This window comes from Peromyscus californicus, unplaced genomic scaffold (assembly GCF_007827085.1).
Source record: "Peromyscus californicus insignis strain IS unplaced genomic scaffold, ASM782708v3 Scaffold_16__1_contigs__length_79575227, whole genome shotgun sequence".
Taxonomy (NCBI): domain Eukaryota; kingdom Metazoa; phylum Chordata; class Mammalia; order Rodentia; family Cricetidae; genus Peromyscus; species Peromyscus californicus.
In genome coordinates, this window is record NW_026294458.1 from 48,335,179 (window position 1) to 48,348,198 (window position 13,020).

The following is a 13,020-nucleotide window of genomic DNA, read 5'->3' on the forward strand; positions in this document are numbered from 1 at the left end:
CTGGATATTAGCCCTCCAACAGTCCAGCTAGGTGCAATGTGCACTGTCTATTTGAAGTAAGGCAATGCACAGGAGAAACTTCCTATGGTTTATCATAATTTGCATCGAAGAGAATTTTTTTCTTTATCTAGCGAGAATTGAATTATATAAGCTTTGAAATTTCCTGGAATTTGGCTATAATTAACACCACATCTTATTCAAAGGGAAGCAACCCATGGCAAAGGAGTTTAAATGCATGGATGCATAAATTCATTAAAAGTCATTATACATTTTATTGAGAGAGTGCAGTTTACACTGAATCATACTTTCTACTGTTTCAGGAAAAAATGATTATTGTATGTAATTAGCATCAATGATCTACTTTTAGTACTGATAATACAGTATCATGTGCACGCAAAGTATATATACACAAGAATGGATGGACTGTTTACTTTATAGGAGGTAAACTCCCCAAATTTGCCTATGAGAAGCTTTACTGTGTTAAGAAAAACCCCACAGTGCAAATGCAGATGCATTTATAAAAAATTATAACTCTCAGGTACTTAAAATAGGGTAGCCACTCATTTCCAAAAGCTTTTTGTAGGGATTTTCAAGTCCTAGTTCTCTCTCTCTCTCTCTCTCTCTCTCTCTCTCTCTCTCTCTCTCTCTCTCTCTCTCTCTCTCTTTTATTTCATGTTATTTTTCATGTTGTTCTGGTGATTGAACACAGGTCATTGAGTACACTAAGCACATATTTTATGATGAAGTTGCCACCCCAGACTTTTGTAGAGTTCTCATAACAAAGTTGTTAGTAATATCAAATCATTTGACAATTAATGAAGAATCATCTGCAAATATTATATTTTACATTTTTAAATTAATAATTTTGGAATTGTCATTGCTGTTAAATATGGAATTATTAGGAAAATGACAGAAACATGTGTTTTCCCTCATGGAAACCATACTTGTCCATTTTGAAACCTAGGGAAACAAAATATCACTGTACCAGGCGTCCAAGTGGTGGGCGAACATCCCCCAAGGTCATACACACTCCTGAGAAAGTAGTATTCCCCATCACCGCAACAGTGGCTGGGCATATAAATGTTTCACCAGAGCTATTGTGTGTAGTTATTGTATTCATTTATGTAATCCATGGATTCTTTAGCAGCAAGTTTTCTTAACTGAAAGTGTATTTGTCAGAGGTGGATGGAGGGGAAGAATATTGAAAGATGACGCAAAGGAGAGGCATCTCTGGGGCAGGTAGAAACCTGGTGCAGGGGGAACTTCCACAAATCTACAAGGAGGTCCCCAGCTAAGACTCCTAGAAAGAGCCTATACGTAGCCTGAACTGGCCATCTCCTGTGATCAGATTGGTAACTACCCCAATTGTCATCAGAGAGCCTTCATCCAGGAACTGATGGAAACAGATGCAGAGACCCACAGCCAAACATTAGGTTAAGCTCAAGGAATCCTGCTGAAGAGAGCAAAGAAGGGGTCAAGGGCTTCGCCAGAAAACCTACAGAAACAATTAACCTGCTCATGGTAACTCACTGAGTTTGAACCAACAACCAGGGAGCCTGCTTGGGACTGAGCTAGGCTCTCTACATACATGCGACAGTTGTGTAGCTTGGTCTACTTGTGGAACTCCTAATGGTGGGAGCAGAGATTGGACCTAATGCTTTGGCTGGCTCTTGGAAACCTATTCCTCATACTGAATTACTTTGCCCAGTCATAATACAAGGGGGGTGTTTAGTCTTGATATTCCATGCTCTGTTGATACCCATAGAAGGACTGCCTCTTTCTAAACAGAAACAGAGGAGTGGGTGGAGCAGGTAGGTAGAGAAGTTGGGGGAGAGAATTGGAGGAGAGAAGAGAGGGGGAACTGTAGTTAGGATATAAAATAAATAAACTAAAAAATTAAGACACATGTTTCATCTCATTACACGTACCATATGACTGTTTAAAAAGACATAACTTTAGAAGCAGAGTTATGTCTTTTCTTATAAACACATGAAATTCTGTTTTTACCTAAGAACAGTTATTTACTGATTAAATGGTCTACTTAGAACTCTTAATGTATTCATCTAAGGAATAAATATACCATTTTAAAATCCTTGTATTTTCATCAAAGCTGCAGTGAGATATCACTTATCTTTTCCTAGGTTAAAAGAAAGCTGTACCAAAACAACAACAGCAAACTGAACTAGATAACATGTGAACGAAGGTGTGGAGGATGAGAGACCTTGTACACTCTTCATGAGAACGTTAATTTTTGAAACTGATGTATGATGCATGAAATGCCAACACAAAGACAATAGGGACATTTCTCATAATATCATGATCCAGAAATCTAAATATTAGGAATATATCCTGAAGAACTGAGATCCTACTCCTGAAGTGACATCTACACTCCTAAATTCATCATGCCATTATTCACTGTAGTCAAGATATGAAAATAAGCCTGAGAGTTACCTGCTGATGAATGGACAAAGAAAATGAGGTACATATGCATAATGGTACAATTTATTCATTAAAAAAGACTGTTACAGACGCAGGGTTGTCTCTCCAAGGGAAGAAAGTGTAAGCTGTTTTCGGCTCAGAAGACTGGGAACAGATGTGGTTAACAGCCTGATGACCTTTGCACCATCTATGTGGCCAAGACCATACCTTATCCTCCCCCAGACTCTCATCATGAGCTTGTTTATCTCAGTCAGTCTATATAACTTATCTTCATGGAAGATGTCACCTATACTTTACAAAGAGTTTTGATGTAGTCATGCCTTAAGATTTGTTGTACATATGGGATTGAGTTAATTATCACCAGGAAACCTTTTCACCAAATTGTCCTGTACTTAAATACTCCTAAAATAAACTATTTAGGATCAAACTCTTGAAGTTTGAACCAATGTTAGCTACTGAGTTGTGTTGAACTGCATTACCTTCTCAGCTCTCATGGATGGTTACTCTGCCGGTCATGGTGGTTGCAGAGACCCTTGTAACCTACTAGTGAGAATTATTGTGAATCATTAAATATTTAAGGTATACTATGTAAGTGAGCTACTATAGTGCATCTTTTGAAATATTTTTGCATTATTATCTTTATAGCAATAAATAGTATGTAATGAAGAAGACAATATGGAGAATATCTAAAAACCATACAAAACCAAAGAGATAGCATGTCAGTATTTTTAGGGAAACAATATAAGAATACTAGGAATTACATAACTGACATTGTTATCTCTGAGGGATGGGATCATAGGTAAACTTTATTTTTTCTATATTGTTTCAGACAAATAAGTTTATAAACAATCATATATTGGTGCCTCGATGAAAATGTTCTAATTAACTTCATCTATTCATCACATAGATTAACTATTCCAAAATGAAGTCATTGGTTCCAGAATTATTAATTGATCATAGTTTTTTAGCAAAATACAAATAAAATCCTAATGACTGTCATTCACCATGGAAAAGCCTGTGTGTTCTTGTGACAGCTGAGCTCAACCCTCGAAAGAATTAATACCTAATCCAAGCCAGGATATGTTCTCTTTGTTTTGTGAACACTGCATATTTGTAACAACTATGGATGGTGTTATTTACTTTTGAATTGTCCTGACCAAGACACCAGAAATAGATAGCAGGGGTTATTTCTTTTGACTCCCAGATTCAGATGGTTTGGTCTCTAATTGCTTGCTTCAGTGCACTGCCAGGAAACAGCATTGTGGTAGACCCAGGTGTCGGAGATTAGTCATCTAATAACACACAAGGACAGGAAGGTGTCAAGGGCAAAATATCCACAAGAACTAATCTCTTTCCTTCAGCTGTGTCCAGCCTCCTAAAGTTTCCAGACTTTCCCAAAATAGAACCATGAGCTGTGGGGCTAGGTTTTAATAGGTGCATATGTGAGATACATTTTGTTTCACACCATAGCATAAATAAATACTGAACACTTCTATCTGATGTGCAACAGGTAGGGAAACAACTCATGTTTTGGAGCAATAGTTCCTAGGCTACAGAAAGAGGTTTTTCTACATAAAGATCTATGAATCCATCCATGTGCCAAGCATCTACAATGAAAATATGCATTTCAAGTTTTTGCACAATATAATTGAAGAGGTCAGATTTGTAGTAAATGAATAAATGAAGAGGCCAGATTTGTAGTAAAAAACAGTACAAACTAATTAATTGATATAAATTATGAGATATATTTTATTTTAAAACATCTTATTGGGTTTTTTCACTATTTTTATATACAAAATGATATATATAAATGGTTACATTGTGCTTATTATTGTTCAAAGGTGTAATATCAACATTTAATATCACAATAAGACTTTATATTTAAAATGAACTATAATTAACAAACTATAGTTAACTTAAGGATCACATACACATATTCAAAACTGAAATTTTGGATCTCAGCATTGGAAATAGTAAAACAGAAATATAGGAGAAAAGCCACCAGTATTGAACATTCTAGAGGCTTCTGTTGCTTGTAGGCTTTGGATTCAGCTTTGGAAAATACAACATAAGTAGTGGGAACTACAGGAAACACAATGAAATTCTTTACCAGAGGATAACATCATCTTTTTCACCTACAGATTAAAGTTTATAGAATACTATCCTAATGATGGTTAAATAAAGAAGTTGTCCCTGAGAACTACAGGAAGCCTAGTCTAATTTAGCATCAAGAACTAATGTCCCATGAGTTGCTAGTACCATTTACACAAACAGGATCTGTTGTGTCTGTGTGTGTGTGCACATTATGTACAATAAGCATGATCAACCTATCCCAGTTATTTCTTGGTTTGCTTATGTAATTTCAACATGAAGACATAACAGATGTTATATTTCCTTTGGGAGTCTCTTTCTCAACATTCTATGGTAGTACTTGTAAATCTTATACATTGAATGATGAATGTTTGAATTAGAAAATTAACAAAATCTTTATATATGGCCATTTATATGTAATTTAAGTTAAATATTACAGAAGGATCAAGTTGAAGTCAAATGCCAGCAGCGTATCGGGAGCAAGGCAGAGTTTAAAAGGCGATGTACACATGTGTTTTATTATGGTTTCTTTTAATTTGTTGTTGATGTTGATACTTATTCTTTTGCCCTCCTGTCCTCCATTTCCTGCTCAGACTGGTTTTCAGCTAGCAGGAGATGTGTTCCTGTAGTGCTGTGGTTTACCTCTGACCCTTTCTATGACTGTACATTTTGTAATCTAAGTCAATTTCTCTCACACAGCGGAAATTGCTGGTAAAATAGTTCATTTCAGAACAGAAAATTGGTTAAACTCTTCAATTTTGAGTGTCCAAGGGCTATGTATAGGAAACTGACTTACAAAGCCCAAGCAAAAACACTTCTGGTCTCAATATGACAGATACACACATTGGAAATTCAGCTGAGATACAGTAGATCTTACAGTCAACAGACTCAGTCTTGTTTTCTAACCACTTTTATTGATACTTACAATCCAAGTAACACTTTACAAGAATATAAACTACTGGTTATTGAAGAAGCCAGATTATTGTACACCATAAAACATAGGGCATGGTAGAATGCATGTTTCTAGTTTGTGAGCTTACAAACAGCTGTCAGGTAACCAAACGAAGCATAAACTCCCTCTTGTCTAAAAGAGCCTAAGAGGTAATTTTGATCTAAACTCTTGGATTGAGGCAATTTTTCAGATTTCCAACAAGTTTTTTGTAGCCTGCTTTCAGATTTATGTAGGAATAAACAGCCTCCAAACAGAGCTTGTTAATTTTATCAGCACCTTAACTGACGGTCTAATTTTCAGGAGAAAAACATGGGTGTTTATAATTGAAATGTGTGAACTTTTCAGGATCAAACCATATTTGAACTTCTGTCTGTTATGTGGGAGATTCCCATGACAGTGAGAGGCATAGAGGTTTCAGTTTGATTTCTGAGAGAGAGCAGGCATGTGTTGGTTCTGCCAATCACACTGACTTAGACTTGGAATGAGGAAAATGAGGGACAGAAAGACAATACCTGAAATCTCAGTGATGCAGTAAAGGTTTCCATGAGCTCAATGTCCTGAGGCAGGAAGTAGATGATATTTCTGGAGTTAGCAGTGTGTGCTCCAGAAGTCCATGGCTGTTACCAGCAGCTTAGTGAACCAAAGTTTAGAACAGATCTGTGGTCCAGTCCTTAGGGAAGAAAACTCAAGCGGGCTTATTCACCTTATCTGTAGTTGATAAGTCTTGGGCATCCTTTTAAAAATTTCACCCTGTGCCATGATGCTCACAGTGGTTTTTACTTGTCTTTCGTCTAGAATCCTTTTCAAATAGATCGCATCAGGAAGAGAATGATTAGATATAAAAAGATGAGCAGAAATGTTGTCAGCTATGTAGTTTTAAAATAAGCTTGATGACAAAAATCATATCACTGTTCGCGCCATGTCATGAAGAACCTACTTTCAGTGAAGAGATGATTTAACTAGGTCATATGTAAGAAGACTAAATAAAGAGAACTTTTACAAGCCTGGGCCTGGGTAGACATGCTTACACATAAATCGACAGACGTATAAATGATTAATTATAATAGCCTCATTTCACTTGAAATATTAATCTAGTCACATAGCTCTCTTTTTACATTCAAGCCAGAAGCAATTGTGCTTTTATGTTTGTGTGCTTGATCCTCAGCTGAAGCTTTCAGATACCGAGTTTATTGTTATTCCTCTCAACAAGTCACATACAAAAATGACTATCATAATTATAAATGGTATCTATGAAAACGATGGAAACTGGTTGGTTAGAGGGAGGAAGGAAAACTATGCTTCAGAAAACAACATTTGTCCTGCCTAATATGTAGGGGTTTTTTTGTTGTTGTTGTTTCAACAATCATCACTCCCACAGAATAATATATCAAACAGGAATGCAATGGCTTTTGTAGCATGGGCAAAAAATGCATATATTTAAAGGAACTTCTGAAAATAAAATTCTGTGAACTGGGATGTCAGCAGGCCAAAAAGAAATGGAAGAAGTAGTTAAAAAATAACTAATTCATGATTCTGCCAAACGACTCTTAATTTTAAAATAATGAACAACTTGGTGTGTATATGTATACATGCACAGAACTGGAGTACAAAGAAATCCTATCTCTGTGTTTAATTTTATTTATAAATGGATTCTTATCATAACTCATTTGAAATTATGTCTTATTTAGGGTTTAGTTAGGGTTTCTATTACTGTGAAGAGACTCCATGACCACAGCAACTCTTATAAACAAAACATTTAATTGGGGCTGGCTTACAGTTTCAGAGGTTTAGTCTATCGTTATGACGGGAAGCATGGAGGGTGCAGGCAGACATAGTGCTGGAGAAGGAACTGAGAGTTCTATATCTTGAAATTGACACCCAGCAAAAGGAGACTGTCAGCCCCACTGAAGTTGCTTGAACATATAAGATGTCAAAGACTGTTCCCCACAGTGACACAATTCTTCCAACAAGGCCACACCTTCTCAAACAAGGCCACACCTCCCAATAGTGTCATTCCCTATTTGCCTATTGGGGACCATTTTCTCTTCTCTTCTCTTCTCTTCTCTTCTCTTCTCTTCTCTTCTCTTCTCTTCTCTTCTCTTCTCTTCTCTTCTCTCCTCTCCTCTCCTCTCCTCTCCTCTCCTCTCCTCTCCTCTCCTCTCCTCTCCTCTCCTCTCCTCTCCCCTCCCCTCCCCTCCCCTCCCCTCCCCTCCCCTTCCCTCTCCCCTCCCCTCCCCTCCCCTCCCCTCCCCTCCCCTCTCCTCTCCTCTCCTCTCCTCTCCTCTCCTCTCCTCTCCTGTCTTCTCTCTCCTCTCTCCTCTCTCTCTCTCTCTCTCTCTCCCTCTCCCTCTCTCTCTCTTATTCATTTTACATACCAACCATAGATCCCCCTCTTATCCCTCCTCCCACTCCCCCATCATTTTCTTTCAAACCAAGGTTCACAAGTCTTTCTCTTTACCCTACCTTTCTGAATGCATTTGTTGACTTTTCAGTTTTGAGCCTCTTAGAGAAAATAGAAGTATTTCTGTAACACAATGACTTAAGTTTGTTACCTCATTACATTTTACATATAGAAATTTTGATTCAATGTAAAATATTATATTTGAGTGAAAAAAAATCAAGATAGTGAGTGAAATTTGTTTTTTCTTGGTTTTCAAGAAAGCCTAAGACTATTTGATAGATTGCTTAGCAAGTGTTTTCTCTGCATGTCAATGTATACTTGAGATGCTTACCATTAAATACATTTTGGTTCAAATGACTGTGTATTCTGGCCTATACTCTTGTTATGCACAGATTATTGGAAATCCTGTATTTAAGACTTCTTCCTAAGTCAGTTATAAAAGCTCATTGAATTATTAAGTAAAATCCTTTGTATATGCAATAAAAGATAAGAATTTTAATGGAACCAAGTTTTGGAAATCAGTTCTAGTGGTGATAAATGTAAATTAGTGCATTGTCTATATTTGTCATGAAACCTAGTAGTCCACAATGCATACTGCATGATTGTAAAAGGTATATTTCATAATTAATATCAAATTACTTTATTATTAATAATACTATATATTAAGTACTTATACTAAATATCATTGATAAATGTCACTTATTAAAGTAGAGCTTACTAAATAGTGATTGATGAAAGAACTTTGATGTTTCAGTTAAACTTAAGGCCACTATGTTAAAATATCCAAATACCTGATTTAGCCATGTTTTTTAAAAATAAAAGCTTGGTTGTGGATCTCTGCATCTGCTTCCAGCAGCTCTACTTGACACCCCTAGCGCCACCCTTCAAAACAATCCTTGAACGCATCAGTCTTTGGGAAAAGTTCAACATTCAAACTGAAACATTAAGGAAATGGGTTCATCCCAAAGAAGCAAAAACTGATCTGTGTCTCTTTATTCGTTACTTCTGTGAGAACAAAACCTACAGTATCTACTGGTGTATTCAAACCATGATCATATACTTCACAGAAATTTCAAAGGCTTTATCAACTCTGCGGGGAGATCTTTAATTAAAGAACTAGAGCTAGAGCTTGGTTACTCTATGAATTTGAAACATAAAGAACATAAAATCGTAAGCAGGAATGTGAATTCTCTGTGTCTAAAGACAAAACCATTTCACATAGATGCCCAGCATGTTGCTTTCTAAAGATCAAACAAAATTTTGGCTACAAAAATAAATTAATAAGTTATAAGCACAGATATCTCTACCTTTTATATTTGAAGCAGATATGCTACAAAGAAATATTGTTTCGTGCATATTCCTCCCACCTCCTTTCTCTTTTCTTCCGAGTAAGTTTAACATTATGAAACTCCAAGACCCACAGAGGAGAGATCTGGGTATGATATCAGTTTTTTTCACTCTTAAAACTAGCCCAAAGTGTCTGGCACATAATGATGCTCAATAAATATACATGAAATAAATGAGTGAATGAAAATAATTATTTCCAATCATGCAACAGAAATAAGAGTGTAGAGTTTAGTAACACTGGTCAAATACACTGACTTATTTCCCAGGAAGCTTCTATAAAATAGCAAAAAAAATCCACTTTACAAGTGTGTCAGTCCATATGTGTCTGCTGATAGGACGAATGCCTAGCAGAGACAATATTCATGAGACCCTTGCACACAAGTGAAATTCATCCAAAAATATTAAGTTTGAAAAGGAAACCAAATTAGCATTTGTGAATATTCTCTTTTGACATTCTTTTTCTGTAGGGGAAATGTGGCTGAGTTATAAGTTGCTTTACATGAATTAACACAATATTTGAAGATGGTGAGCATAATTGTATGGTGATATTTTATTTGTATTAAAATGTTATTTGTATGTTAATAAATAAAGTTGCCCGGGGGTCAGAGCTATTAGCAAGCCATAGGAAAGCAGGGCAGTGGTAGCGTACGCTTGTAATTCCAGCACTTGGTAGGCAGAGCTGGGTAAGTCTCTGTGTGTTCAGGGATACAGCCATTATTGGATACACATGCCTTTAATCTTAATACCAATCATGGAAAACCTGGAGGCCTATACAGACAGGCTGTGAGGAGGCGGTCATGTGGTTGGGTTTACAACCAATGAGAAGGCAGGACAGGAACTCTATATAAAGACTTTAACACAGGGGTAGCTCTGGTTCGGAGAGGTAGGACCACCGCAGGAGGAAGGGTAAGGTTTTAGCTCTTAGCTCTGACCTCTTGGCTTTCTTCTTTGCATTGGTTCTGTGTTTCTTATTTAATAAGAAGGTTGGATACATCTACATAATTGTGAATATATTCTTAATATGAAGCATCATAAAAGTTAGGAGATTAGTATAAGGATTGTATATTGTTATTGCATGATGGAGGGGAATGGATTATTAGTAAATATATTTTCTTATAGTTATATATGGGTTAAGAAAGGCTAATAGTATATGATAATATGATATCTATCTTTACTATATGGATGGGTTCTTATTCACACAAATGAACTAAGTATAGTGCAGAAAATATCCTGTTGTCTGTTATTTAAATCTTCATGTTACTGAGTATTAGTTAATAACATTGTTTAATCTTGAGGTCATAAACAGTTTTTGCTTTTTTTAATTTTCAAAACTTTCTAGATCTTTCTGCATTTTTCATTTGAGGAAAGAAATAGTCTATGGAAAATATTTAGCTCTTTGTTTTGGAAAAACAATTGCCACATAACACAATAGTTACCACATAAGTGTCATGTAATACACTAATGTGTTTACCAAAACAAAATGACTTAATTTTATTTGTTTGTTTTGTGTACATAAATATTTTCCACATGAATAATTTCAAAATGTCTTCTGTTTTAGGCAGACATGCACAAACAGCACTTTTTTTCCTCTAGAAAAATATTTAAGATGTCATATTTCCTCAGAAATCCTTGTTGAAGTATGATGAGGGGAAGTCTACTTAGTCATTTAATCTGGTCAAATCTCATACCGCAGTTAACAACACTACAATAGCAACAATATTCTTCCCTAGGAATGGTTTAAAGATGTGTGAACTGGAATATATCAGTATAACCCAAATATTAGCTACAGAGCTCTGACACTGGGAACAGTAATGCAGAATCCTAAGTTTTTAACCTAATAGTTTTACCTAAGACACCATCTACACACGCTTTGAATGACATTTCTGCCCTCCTTTTTCAAAGATGGCGGGGTATTTCTGAGGCTTAGGCTCCTACCAGAGTTAAATGCAGGTATTTTTTCCTAACTTTTCCCTCAAGAATCAATCGTCCCCGCACTTGTTTTTTTCTCAAATTAGTTGTCAATTATTTGTTGTTCGTGGGATACTTTTCTGCATCAAGCTTATGTGTGTGGTGTTCTTAGAGCCGTCTTCTATTTAAACTGAAACAGAATAAATCTGTCAAACTTCATAACACTTATTTGTGGCTGAATGTTGAAGTTAAAGAAATACTCATCGCTTTACAAGCTAGAAATGTACTAGAGACATTGTAAATTTTTATTCTGCTCACATTCCGTCATTTTTATACATCAACTTTGGCTTTGTAACATCATTAGAGTTTAAGACGTTTATGTGACTTATGTTTGCATTCACTTGGTAGTGTTTTTGTAGGATTTTATGTTATAGAAAATGCTAAAAGGAAAAAGGAAAACTACAATTGTTTTCAACATTCTTAGAAAAAAAAAAAAAAAAACTAAGTATGTCCTGAAAATGGGTTACTAAATGGCTTCAGATCCAAAAGAATTGGTGTGGAAAAACCTCCTCAGATCAAGAGGTATGAAAATGAATGTATTTGCAAGAGAAAAAAGTTATATTTATAAAGCAATGTTGTCTTCTCAGGACTTTAAAATCTTATTCCCTGTTTTGCCAACAAGACAAATTTTTTAGACTTGATATAAGCATTTTAAACTCTTGTGATTTTCCACGTGCCTAAGCATCAAAACAAGACCAAAAGATCGTTTCTTATTCAAAATTTGCCTGCTGGTCTTTTAAGTATAGGACTTATTGTCATGTATAAATTTATAATATGCAAAATGAAAAATGTAAATAGTACATTCTGATCTCTGTTCCTAGGGAGTTTTGTGAATAAATTTCCATTAATCTAGTGGTAAATATGCCCTAAAGTTGTATAATTCATACTCTTTCTGAAGGACTTTAATAAGAAATAATCTCCTAGTTTTCATTTTTTTTCCTTTCCCTGGTCCCATCGCCCTTCTATAGAAGTCTTAAATGTTTATATATGTACCCAGTTATGTATATTATAAACATCTGTTAAGTCAGTAGAGTGCATTGTTGTGTACTTGCTACTTCATAGGAAAAACTGAGCTCACTGCAATGAAATGAAATTTAAAAACTGCTTCCACATAAAATGCAAGAAATGCCAAACCTGACATTTTTTTCTCCACTGACTACATCTGGATACCAGTGGAGAAAATAAAATTCATATTCTTTCACTTTTACATGAGACTTGAATATACATTGTGCAAATATTTTTAAGTGTCTGCCTTTTACTATACATTATCCTAAAAGGATACCTTTTAAAAGACAAAACACAAGTAAGTAGTATATTTAAAAGAAGTTATTATTACTATTATTATTTTTGGTTCAAATAGATGCATCATTGAATAGAATTAACTCAATTGTGGTGGAGGTTTATACTGGAAAGCAAAGTCTTGAGAAAAATGTAAATGCCAGTTACAAAATGACATACTGTGAGAGATATCTCAACATACTGGATGTTTTATTCAGGCTATGTTTACATATATACACATATATGTGTGTGGTTTAAGAGATATGTTGGAAGTAGATTACATAGAATGATGGATTTTTTTTTCTGAGTTCCCATGATACATGGGTTATTTTCCGTTGTGTTGGTACCATGTCTATGCTTACAAACTTTCTTTAGTGCTCTGCCTTTAAGTACCCTCTCAACAATGGCTAATAGCTCCAGAACAGAGGCAGCTTCCTCTAGATCCACTGTATTCAGGAATGGACTGAGAAAAGGAATAAATAGCAGTTGCTAAGCAATTATAAAATGCAAATCATTTGATGAAAAAAATATGGTATCGTGATGT